Consider the following 12,544-nt stretch of genomic DNA (forward strand, 5'->3'; position numbering starts at 1 on the left):
TGTAGGGCCTCATAGAGTGCCTAAGTGAACATTTCAATGGATTGGTGTATGTTCTCAGACCATGGGAACTTCTCAGTCCAAAATACAGTTGGGTAAAATTTTGGGTCCTGCAGTGTTCAGTCCACATTGACTATGTTGTAAACTCTTTTGAATATAGGCATTCCTTATTTACAGTCCTCATTAACTGGTATATTAAGAAGTCCTGACAGCATTTTTTTCAAATAAGTAAAGGCTGACTCTTGAGTCTCTCCATCTAAGTTCCCTACTCTTCCTAGTTATTCCATAATTGTGTCTTAATATGATCCCTGTATGTGGTTTGTGCTATTTTCAAGATCCAAACAGTCCTATCAGTTTCTGAGCTGCTGCTTTTGTGGTAGGAGTTGGTTTGCAGTCTGTTTATAATTGGATCTGGTATTTTTCCCCCTCAGAAGACCAACTTTAGCCTAGAAAATTTACTGTAGTCTGGGATTCTAAGATGGTCCTTATTTGGGTCAATTGAGTGTAAGGAACTTACTTAACTCTATTGTGACCTTAGTCTATTCTTCCAAGTTATGACCATAAATATGTAATCAATATAGGAAATACTAATTTGTGTATATGTGGCATTTTTCATGTAAGTCCTGGATGTCTTGTTTTAGATGGTTGTGAGCTATTACTGAGCTGTTAAGGTATCCTTGTGATAACCCAGTAAATCAATATTTTCTGCCTTCCTATGTGAATGTAGTCATGAATTGGCTCTCTTCATCTGTTGGAATAGCAAAGAATATGTCAGATAAATCTATCACCAGGTAATCAGTTCCAGATCCAATGATGATATTGTTTATGTTAGCACCTGTATTCAGGAGTGCTCCCTCAATTTGAGGAGAATGCTTAGACTCTTATAAAGTACTATAAATCTCTATGACCCATCTGGCTTCTTAACAGGTCAGATTGAGTTAGCATATGGTGAAATAGTAGATGCAATAGTTTAGGACTTACTGAATGTTTCCCTTGATTTTTTTATATGTCTTATTACATACATTCCAAGAATATTTTCTTGACTGGGATCTATAAGGTATTTAGCCTTAATGGTTGGTCTATTATCAATTCTTAGGAATCTATGTACTCATAGGGGTTTTCTTCCCAATCCTTCAATTAGTCCCTTTTTATTGTTAAAGGGTTTTCTAAGTTTGTAGGATATCTTTGTATCATGGTTACTTGAGCTCCAGCACCGAACAACATGCTGGCATATATAGTACTTTTGCTTAGAAAAGGGTTTTTTATTGTTATGGCCAGTGTAACATACAGGTGATTGTCTCCAGCTTGGGCCAAGACACAGAGACTGCTGAGTCCCTTGGGGGGCGGGGAGAGGGGGCGCTCACAGGGTTGGTTCTTCTTTGGCTTCTAGTGGCTTGTTTATTAATGGGATTAGGTTTTATAAAATGGTTAGTATAGTATTTATAGTAAATGGGTTAGTGAGTCTCTAGGTGGGTTTATTTTCTGTAGTTCTGTTTCCTCTAAAGGGTTTGTTGTTTCCATCTTTTTGCCACTGTATATAGTTTTTGAAGTTTCTGCTGGGTTTCTTTTTTGATAGTTGTTTTAAAGGCTGATGGTCTAAATGGTTTAGGTTGCCAAAAGGACCTTGTAGATTTATGTGTTCTATTTTGATTTGGTTTATTTACATTAGGTGGAAGCCTTTTGTCTATATACATGAGCGTTCAAGCCATAACCTTTATCTTGATTTAATTTCTCAGCTGTTCTTATCAAGTCAATCAGTTTTCTTGTGTTTCTGGCACCTGGAAATACTGTAAATAATGCTGTTCTCTAGTGTGGGGGTATGCGGTTTAGACCTTTAAAATTTTTCTGTTGCTTCCACATATATTAGTGAGGGTGTCTGTCCTCTATCATAAATCACATTTAATAGTCCTAATGTCATTATTATATTACTAAATTCCCCTGCTGTTTTCCATGAAGACTTCTTTAATTAAGTTTTTAATATTAATAACAGTAAAGTTAACATATAATATTATGTTAGTTTCAGGTGTACAATATAATGATTCAACACATCTATACATTACTCAGTGCTCATCATGTTAAGTGTACCCTTAATCCCCTCTACCTATTTCACCCATGCCCCCCACCCACCTCCCCTCTGATATACTTTATTTTAAATGAGTACCCTTAGTTGAAGTTTTTTTACAAGAACATTTTTAAATTGATGCATACTTCAGAATACACATGATTCTAAAAGATATATATATATATATAAAACATATAAAACATATAAACAGGGATAAAACATATAAAACAGGGATATATATATATATAAAACATTCCATCCAAGAAAAATAGAATGCACATTTTCTTCAGATATACACAGAAGAATCCCCTGGCTAAATCACATAAAAAGAGACATCAAATATTACAAGTTTAAAAAGACTGAAATTATACCAAGTATATTTTCTAAACACGATTCAAAATTAAAGATCAACAATAAAACAAAGCTGGAAAATCTACAATGTAAATATTATTTAATATGTAAATATTAACATACTAGTGCACAAGCAATGGGTCAAATAAGACAAACATTATATGGTCTCATTCATTTGGGGAATATAAATAATAGTGAAAGGGAATAGAAGGGAAGGGAGAAGAAATGTGTAGGAAGTGTCAGAAAGGGAGACAGAACATGAAGACTCCTAACTCTGGGAAACCAACTAGGGGTGGTGGAAGGGGAGGAGGGCGGGGGGTGGGGGTGAATGGGTGATGAGCACTGAGGGGGGCACTTGACGGGATGAGCACTGGGTGTTGTTCTATATGTTGGCAAATTGAACACCAATAAAAACTAAATTTATCATTAAAAAAAAGAACTCAAACAGCCAATCAAAATATGTCTCAAAACAAAAGAGAAAGAAAACGCAATATTCTAAAGCCTATAGGATGCAGCAAAAGCAGATGTTAGAGTGAAATTTATGCTATAAAGACTTTTATTTAAAAAAAAGAGAAAAAAGTTAAAATAAACAATTTAACATTACAGCACAAAGAACTAGAAAAAGATGAACTTAGATGAAACTTAGTAGAGAAAGGAAATAACAAAGAAAAATAAATAAAAACCAGAATAAACAATAGCATAACATTGAAAGTAAAGAAAAGTTTAAAAAAAAAATCAGGGATCCCTGGGTGGCTCAGCGGTTTAGTGCTTGCTTTCGGCTCAGAGCGTGATCCTGGAGTCCCGGGATCAGGTCCCACGTCGGGCTCCCTGCATGGAGCCTGCATCTCTCTCTATCTTTGTGTCTCTCATGAATAGATAAAATCTTTTTAAAAATTTTAAAAAATAAAAAAATAAAACAAAATTGGCAATGCTTAAACTACAGATTAACTAAGAAAAAAGAAGACTCAAAAACCAAAATGAAAAATAAAAACAATGCAACAGATAACCACAGAAATACATTGATGTGATAACAGATTACCGTAAACAATAATGTACTAACAAGTCAGATAACAGGAAAAAACTTCTAGGTAATTCATAAAAATACACAAGTAACTAATATTGGATCATGAATCTTAAATCCAGTAGATAGTAATAGATCTTAAATCTAAGTAGATAATCTTAGATCAATAACAAGAATGAAAGTTGAATTAGGAATAAAAAATCTCCTAGTATAGGAAAACCTAAGACCACGTGGTTTCACTGATGAGTTCTACCAAACATTAAAAAAAAAATTAATGATAATCTTTATAAAGATCTTACAAATAATGAAATAGATGAAACACATTCAGAATCATTCCTTGAGGCCAGTAGTACCCCCACAACCAAGCAGGATAAAGACAATACAAGAGTACAAAAGCCAATATGACCAATATAATAAGTATTGCTACTTGAACTTTCTTTTGACATCCATTTGCATGATAAATACTTCTTCACTTCCTCACTTTCAATCTGCAGCTATCTTTTTTTTTTTTTTTGCAGGTATCTTTAGATCTAAAATGAGTTTCTTGTAGGCAGCATATAGGTGGTTCTCGTTTTCTTTTTACCCATTCTGACACCCCATGTCTTTTGATTACAACATTTAGTCCATTTACATTCAAAGTAATACTGATAGACATGTACTCATTGGTATTTTATTACTTGTTTTGTTATTGTTTCTGGAGATTTTCCTCTGATCCTTTCTTCCTTTCTTGTCTTTGTTACTTTTGGTCTCTCCTTAATATTTCTTGCAGGGCTGATTTAGTGGTAACAAACTTTTTTAGTTTTTATTTGTCTGGGAAACTCTTTATCTCTCCTATTCAGAATGATAGCCTTGCTGGATAGAGTATTCTTGGCAGCAGATTTTCCCCATTCAGCACTTTGATTATATCATGCTACTCCATTCTGGGTTGCCCAGTTTCTGTTGAGAAATTTTCAGCTACCTTTATTGGTTAAGGTGAAATTAAGGATTTCTTTTATCTTGCTGCTTTTTAAGATTGTTTCTTTATCCAAAAAAAAAAAAAGATTTTTTTCTTTATCAGTATATTTTGCAAATTTAATCATAATATGTCTTGATGTTGGCCAGCTTTTGTTGATTTTTGATGAGAGTTCTCTGTGCCTCCAGGATCTGGATGTCTGTTTCCTTCCCCAGATCAGGGAAGTTTTCTGCTATAATTTCTTGAAATAATATCTTGACCCCTTTTCTCTCTCTTCTTCTACGACTGCTATAATACAAATGTTATTGTGTTTGTGGAATCACTGAGTTCTCTAAGTCTATCCTCTCTTTTGTTCAGCTTCATTATTGTCCATTATTTCATCTTCTAGGTCACTAATTCATTCCTCTACTTTTGCTAGCCTGCTATTCATTGCATCAAGCCTGTTTCCAATCTCATTTATTGTAATCTTCATCTCTGATTCTTTTTTAACTCTTTCATTTCTTTTGTAAAAGTCTTATTGATATCTTCTATTCTTTTCTCAAGTCCAGTGACTATTCTTATGATCATGGCTTTAAATTCTCCATGAGGCATGTTTTGCTTAGATCACTGGCTGTGGCCTTATCTGGTTCTTTTATTTGGGATAAATTCCTCTGGCTTCACATTTTGTCTAAGTCTCTGCCTGCTTCTCTATGTTAGGCTAGTTATGTCTCCTTCTTCTAAAAGTAATGGCTTTATGAAGAAGAGGTCATGTAGTGTCCAGGGCCTGGCACTTCAGAGAATATCTCTGGGGTGTGCTGCATTCACTCTGCTGCTGTGTTTTAGCTGCTCTGTCCTTCAAGCCAGTCATCTGTAGAGGCTCTCCTTGACTGTGTGGGAAGTGTTTGGTCCCTGCTTGAATGTGGCAAGTTTTAAATAGGTGTGCTCTGGTCTGCCTGTGAAATGAGACCTGACACCAACTCCACCAGAACTGAGGCCCTGAAGAACTCTCTGATCAGGAGACGTGGTATGTGCAGGGGTTATGCTGGTCTTCTGGGGGTGGGGCCCACCACACTGGGACTGAGGCAAACTTGACTTGGAAGGCAAGGGCAATCATACCAGTGTACAGGGGTGGGGGTGGTGGTGGAGGTGCTTAGTAAGTTAAGCAGCCAGTGTCAGCTTTGTGCTGCCTCCTGCTAGTGGTTCTGTGTTTATGCTAAGGGTTGGGGAAGGGAAATGTCATCGGCCAGCTCCCCTGTTCCTGGAGAGATGCTTCAGTGAATATTGCCTAATAGGGATGCTGCCTGAGGTGAGCAAATTATCTCCCCACTGAGTACCCCAGGTGGTCCTCAGATTGCTATCTCCATACTGTCTGTCCCCCAGATTGTTTGCCTATCTTCTCTCAAGGAGCAGGTCATGCCCTCTGGGCTCTATCCCAGCCAAGCCTGGGATGTCTTTCTTAGTTGTTCTTTTTAATACAGAATATAACTCACTGGGTTGGGTGATCAGGCCAACATCTGGAGTTTACTTAATTTTAAGTTTTTTTCTGGCCTAAGCCTTCTGTAGTTTTCTCAGGAATCCTCAGAAATGAATATATAATCAATTCTATCCGTAAACCACATCTTAGGTAATTTTGGTAAGGTTAGTGAGTCATGTTAATTACTGTCCTGTTTTTTACACCTGTGTTTAATTTTTAAAAAAATTTTTTAAAGGATTTTATTTATTTGAGAGAGAGAGCATGAGCAGCGGGGAGTGGTAGAGGGAGAAGCAGATTCCCTGCTGAGTAAGGAACCCAATGTAGGACTTGATCTTAGGACCCTGGGATCATAACCTGAGCTAATTGCAGACACTTAACTGATTGAGACACTCAGGTGTTTTAAATATATTTTATTGAAGAAGCTTGATGTTGGGATACAAATGGTGTGGGCAATGAAGGTCAGGGTAGCCAGGCACTTATTAAAGGGAACATTTCAGTAGAAATCTGGCTGGGAGCAGTACAAATCATATGTCCAATTCTAAGCCCTAATCTACACAAATGTGCATATTCACACTGAGGAAGAGCTGGAGAAAACTGGACTGCCCTTCGAGGATCATGGCAGGCAGAATGGCTGATGTAGCCTCTAATAAGAGACATCTGGGAGCTTTCATTGCTGAATTCCAGAATTCAACAGAAAGCCAGCCAAATGTAGACTGAATGTCACTTGTTGACATCCTGATGCCTCTGAAATATTGTTAGAGGTTGACTTCCACTGCCCAAGGAGGTGATACAGGTGGTTGGGGACCAACTGATGCTCCACAGGCCTTGGGGCTCTGACTTCCCAAGGCTGGCTGACAGGTGCCTACCCTGGTATGTCATGGTAGGTCATGGTAGCTAGGGACCTGAAAAAAGGCAAATGTCAGAAGGGTACAGGTGTCAAGAGCAGGTTCTTGGGGATCTATGACATCTGTTTAAACCTATGCCCTAATCTACACATATATGTATATTCTCCCTACAGGCAAATCTGGAGGAATCTGAACTGCCTTGCTAGGGCACTGCTGAGCAGGCTGGTCAGGATATCTTTCATTAAGAGATACCTGAGAGCACTGATTACTGGTTTTGGGGAGGAAATTTTTTTCTCTACCCTTCCATGTTCTTGATCTAAGAGTAATTGACATGAGATAGATTAACAGGAGAAACCTTGAAGCTTTATTATGTGTATACAGAGGCCCAATAATGAAATTAAGCCTCAATAAATGACCAAGTCATGCAACTTTTTAAATGTTTTATACAAAGAAATATAAAATATGTGAGTAATTGACAGGACAAATAAAACTTATGTTCTGGAGCTTAATTAGTAAATAATTCTAAATTACTAATTTACTACTTTAGCCCAAATGTTAAAGTAAAAAGATTTGATTATATAACCTTTTTGACTCTGAATTCCTTGGCTCTGATGATTAGGGTGTCTCTACCTGATACAGGGAGGGCACTTCTCACATGGAAGATTTATTTCTTACTGTCTGTAGATAAAGGAGTGTCAGAGTCTTCTTCATATAGTAACCAGTTCTCAGTAACTTTAATTCAAAATAACCAATATGCAAAAGGAGCACATTTGTGGGGGCAGCCTGCTTTTATCCCCTATGGTTCCCTCCTCTGAAACTTCCCTGGAAGTTTTGCATGCTAAAATTGGTTCTTGTTGAACTAGGTCAGTTCAATTAAACTCATTTCAGGAGGCAGTGTACAGGTGTTTTCCCCAAGTTAGGCCTATAGTTCAAATAATCAGTAGTAAGTAATCTTATTAAATAAGAGACATTTCATTGGAAACAAAGCAGTGGTTAATGATTGGAGCATATTATAAACCAGGGTAGCCAGTTGAGAAGATTTCCAGATGTCAGGATCAAAGACTCGGGGTTCAATCTCATGACTCTGAGATGGTGACCTAAGCTGAAATCAAGAGTTGGACACTTAATCAACTTCGCCACCCAGTTGCCCCCCTCTGCCTATTTTTCAATCACATTTTTTTTTGTGTTGAGTTGCATGAGTTCTTTATATATTTTTTATATTAATCCTTTATTGGATATATAACATGCAAATATCTTCTCCTATCCAGTAGGTTGCCGTTTCATTTTGTTAGTTTCTTTCACTGCAAAAAAGCTTTTAACTTTTGTGTAGTCCCAGTAGTTTATTTTTGCTTTCATTTCCCTTACCTAAGAAGACATATCTACAAAAATGTTGCCAAGGCTAATGTGCAAGCAATTTCTGTGTATTTGTATCCTTCAATTTTATAGAATTCATTTATTCTAATAGTTTTTTTGGTGGAATCTTCAGGGTTTCTTTCATGTCATCTGCAAATAGTGACAGTTTTACTTCTTACAAATTTCAATGCCTTTTAATTCTTTTGTTGGGGCTAGGACATCTAATACTATGTTGAATAATAACGGTGAGAGTAGATATCCTTGTGTTGCTCCTGCTTTTTAGAGGAAAAGCTCTTGGTCTTTTGTCATTGAGTATGATGTTAGCTGTGGGTTTTTAAAAAATGGCTTTTATTACATTGAGGTGTGTTTCTTTTAGGTCCATTTTGAGAGTTTTTATCATGAATGGATGTTGAATTTTGTCAGATGCTTTTTCCTGCATCTGTTGAGATGATCATATGATTTTTATTCTTGACTGATTTGCAAATATTGAATCATCCTTGCATCCCCAAGTAAACCCCACTTAGTCACAGTGAATGATTCTTCTAATGCATTATTGAACGTGGTTTGCTAATATTTTGTTGAGGATTTTTGTGTCTATGCTCATCAGGGATATTGATCAGTAGTTTTCTTTTTTTTTATAGTCTCTTCATCTGGTTTTGTTACCAGACTAATGCTGGCCTTGTAGAATGAATTTGGAAACTTTTCTTTCCTTTTCTATGGTTTTGAATACTCTGAGAAGAATAGGTATTAACTTTTCTTTAAATGTTCGGTAGAATTCTCTGTGAAGCCATTGGATCCTGGACTTTGATGGTGATAGTTTTTTGATTACTGATTCGATTTTGTTACTACTAATTGTCTGTTCAAATTTTCTGTTTCTTCCTGATTTAGTTTTGGAAGACTGTATGTTTCCAGGAATTTATCCCGTTCTTCTAGGTTGTCCAATATGTTGACATATATCCAGTTCTAGGTTGTCCAACTTGTTGACATGTAATTTTTTTGTAGTAGTCTTTTATAATCCTTTGTATTTCTGTGATTTTGGTTATTACTACTCTTTCATTTCCAATTTAATTTTTTTCCTTTTCTTGAAGAGTCTGGTTTAATTGATAAACCAGATAAATATAAAATTGATTTATATTTTCAAAGAATCAGCTATTGTTATCATTCATCTTTATAAAATTGTTTTTCTAGTCTCTATTTCATTTATTTTTGCTGAGATCTTTATATTTCCTTCCTCCTATTAATCTTGGGATTTGTTTGTTATTTTTCTAGCACGTTTAGGTATAAAGTTACATTGTTTATTTGGGATTTTTCTTGTTTCTTGAGGTAGGACTGTACAGTTATAAACTGCTCTTAAAATTGCCTTTGCTATGTCCCAAGATTTTGGACTGTTATGTTTTCATTTTCATTTATCTCCAAGTATTATTTTAATTTCCTCTGATTTTTTTCATTGACCCATTGATTGTTTAGTAGCATATTGGTTAGCCTTCATGTGCCGTGTTTTTTTATTTTTGTGATTGATCTCTAGTTTCATATTATGGTGGTCAGCAAAGATGTATGATAGGATTTGAATCTTCTTAAATTTATTAAGAATTGTTTTGCTGCCTAATATGTGATCTATCCTCAAGGATATTCCATATGCACTTGAAAAGAATGTGCATTCTGTTGTATTTGGATGAGATATTCTATATATATCTTAAATCAATCTGGTCTAATGTGTCAAAGACACTGTTTCCTTACTGTTTTTGCCTAAACAGTCTGTCCATTGATATAAGTGGGATGTTAAAGCCCCTAGTGTCATTGTATTACTACCAATTTCTCCCTTTAGGTCTTATAATACTTACTTTATGTAAAGTATTTAGGTATTCCAATGTTGGGTGCATATTTATAATTATTATACTTTCTTGTTGTATTGATCCCTTATCATTATGTAATGTCCTTCTTTGTCCCTTGTTAAAGTCTTTGTTTTACAGTCTATCTTGTCTGGTATAGTTGCTACCTGGCTTTTTCTCCCCTTGCTTTCATTTGCAAGAAATATCTTTTTCCATCATTTTATTTTTGGTATGTATGTCTTAGGTCTGAGGTGAGTCTCTTGCAGGCATCAGATAGGTGACTCTTGCTTTTCCCCCTTCCACCACCCTATGTCTTTTGATTTGAGCATTTAGACCATTTACATGTAAAGTCATTATTGATAGTATGTACTTATTGCTATTGTGTTGTTTTCTGTTTTGTAGATCTTTATTCCTTTCTTTATTGCTCTTGTGATTGATTAGTTTCTGTAGTGTTACATTTGGATTTCTCATTTTTTTAATGTATCGATTATAGATTTGGGGTTTGTAGTTACTGTGAGGTTTATATATAACATCTTAAGTTCATAGTAATCTCTATTAAATTGATGGCCACTTAAGTTTGAACATGTTCTAAAAAGAACATTTTTTACTCCACTTCCATGTTTTATGTATATGTTGTCATGTTTTACTCTTTTTACTCATAATTTTCTTCTAATGATGGCCTTTCCTTTCTTACCTCAAGAACTCCTTCAATTTTTACTTGCCTGGGAAACTATTTATCCAATTCTAAATGGTAATACTGCTAAGTATTTTTGGTTGCAGATTTTTTTCTTTCAGCTCTTTGAATATACCATGCCACTCCATTCTCACCTACAAAGTCTCTCCTAAAAACAATCAGCTGATAGTCTTATGAGGTTTCCATCGTACATAACTTCTTGCTTCTCACTGTTTTTAAAATTCTCTATCTTTAAACTTTGACTTTTTTAACTAGGCAAAGAACTTTAACTTTGTTTCAAACTTTATTCCCAGGCTCCTTCAGCCTATTAGCTGCAAAGAATGAATTATGCATAAGTAAAAACTGCAGAGTTGCAGTGCCCAAAGGGCTTGGACTTAAAAATATTAGAGATCTAGATTGCAACAGATACATGAACAAAATTTAAAAAGTGGTCATAATGTAAAACAGCAGCTCCCAGTAACATCTTCAGGTTTTATCTTCTTCAGAAGTTGACTCAATTTGGTTTGCTTCATTCATGGAAGCTTCATCAAAATTCTCCACAAGATCTGGAGCTTTATCATCTTCATCCTCTCTGGTAGCAAGTGATGCTTTTCCATTCACAGATTGTTTGGACAGAGCTTCAGCCAGACTGTTAAAGGAGTCAGACTGTCTCTACCAAGTTGGTTTAAGATACTGGGTAGCTGTCAGCTGCTTTGTCTCAGCACAGCCTATAATGGTGAAAGTGTTTGCTGCCAGGGATGCCTGACCTTTAGGGTTGTTAAAGTGGATCACTGTTCCCTGGTTTGTGAACACATTCACTTTTTCAATACCAGAGATAGTTTGTCCCCAACTTCTTTAAGAAGAACTGAAGTTCTCTATCATCTGCTGTAGCCATTCTATGAACTACCTTCTTTCAGTGAGCAGTTCCTTTCCCACCAACGTGTGTGTGTGGCAAGTTTTTCCTGGTTCATGATAGTTTCTTCCATCTTGTTGGAGTGGAAATGGGGCCCCACGGGGGACTAGGATTGGTGCTCAGGGTGTCTTGGGTAGACTAGCTGGGATTAGGTGCACACATGGGGACACAAGATGGCCTAACCTTTGACATTTTAATTATTATGTGTCTTGGTGTGGCCCTCACTTGAGTTCATCTTGTTTGGAACTCTCTATTCTTCCTGAACCTGGATGTGTTTCCTTCCTCAAATTGGGGAAGTTTTTAGCTATTATTTCTTCAAATACATTTTCTGCTTTTTTTCTCTCTTATCCTTCTCGAACCTTTATAATGCAAATGTTTGTTCACTTGATGTTGACTAAGTTGATGTTGATTTTTGATTCCCTCTAGAATATTTTTATTTCAGTTATTGTATTCAACTCTGATTGGTTCCTTTTATATTTTCCATCTTTTTGTTGAAGCTCTTACTCAGTTCTTCCATTCTTTTCTCCAGTGAACATCTTTATGATCATTACTTTAAATGCCTTATCAGCTTGTTGCTTATCTCTGTTTAATTTAGTTTCATTTCTGAGATTTTGTCTTGTTCTTTCATTTGGAGCACATTCCTCTATCTCTTCATTTGCTTGACTTTCTTTGCTTTTATGAATTAGATAGAATTAGTTACTTCTCTTAAACTTGAGAAAATGGTCTTGTGTAAGATCAACCTCTATGTAGACTGTGTGTGCCCAGTGACTTTAGCTTGTTGACTGGAACTACAGCCGGTGTGTGGGTCCTGGGGAAGTCCATTCTGGGGCTGCCCTGGGGGATGGCTAGAGCTGAAGTGGGCATGGGCTTGGTAGTCTTGAGGTTCTCTTTGAAGAGGGTGCCCTAATGGGGCAGCTAGAACAGAGGCAGGCATAAGGTGGGAAGTCTCAGAGTGCTGTGCACCATGGGTCCCTTACAAGCCATCTGGAGCCAAAGTGGTATGTGGTCATGGAGTGTTCTGGCATGCTTTGCATCTATGTCACCTTGGTGCAGTGGCTGGAGCTGTAGTAAACGCTGACCAGGGATCTGTTGGTG

General features: G+C 36.4%; 1 pseudogene; it reads right to left on the reverse strand.

Moving 5' to 3' along the window:
• Nucleotides 1–11,022: 11,022 nt before the first annotated feature.
• On the reverse strand, nt 11,023–11,522 carry LOC121487797 (annotated as a pseudogene).
• Between the last annotated feature and the right edge of the window lie 1,022 nt (nt 11,523–12,544).

This window comes from Vulpes lagopus, chromosome 1 (assembly GCF_018345385.1).
Source record: "Vulpes lagopus strain Blue_001 chromosome 1, ASM1834538v1, whole genome shotgun sequence".
Classification (NCBI taxonomy): domain Eukaryota; kingdom Metazoa; phylum Chordata; class Mammalia; order Carnivora; family Canidae; genus Vulpes; species Vulpes lagopus.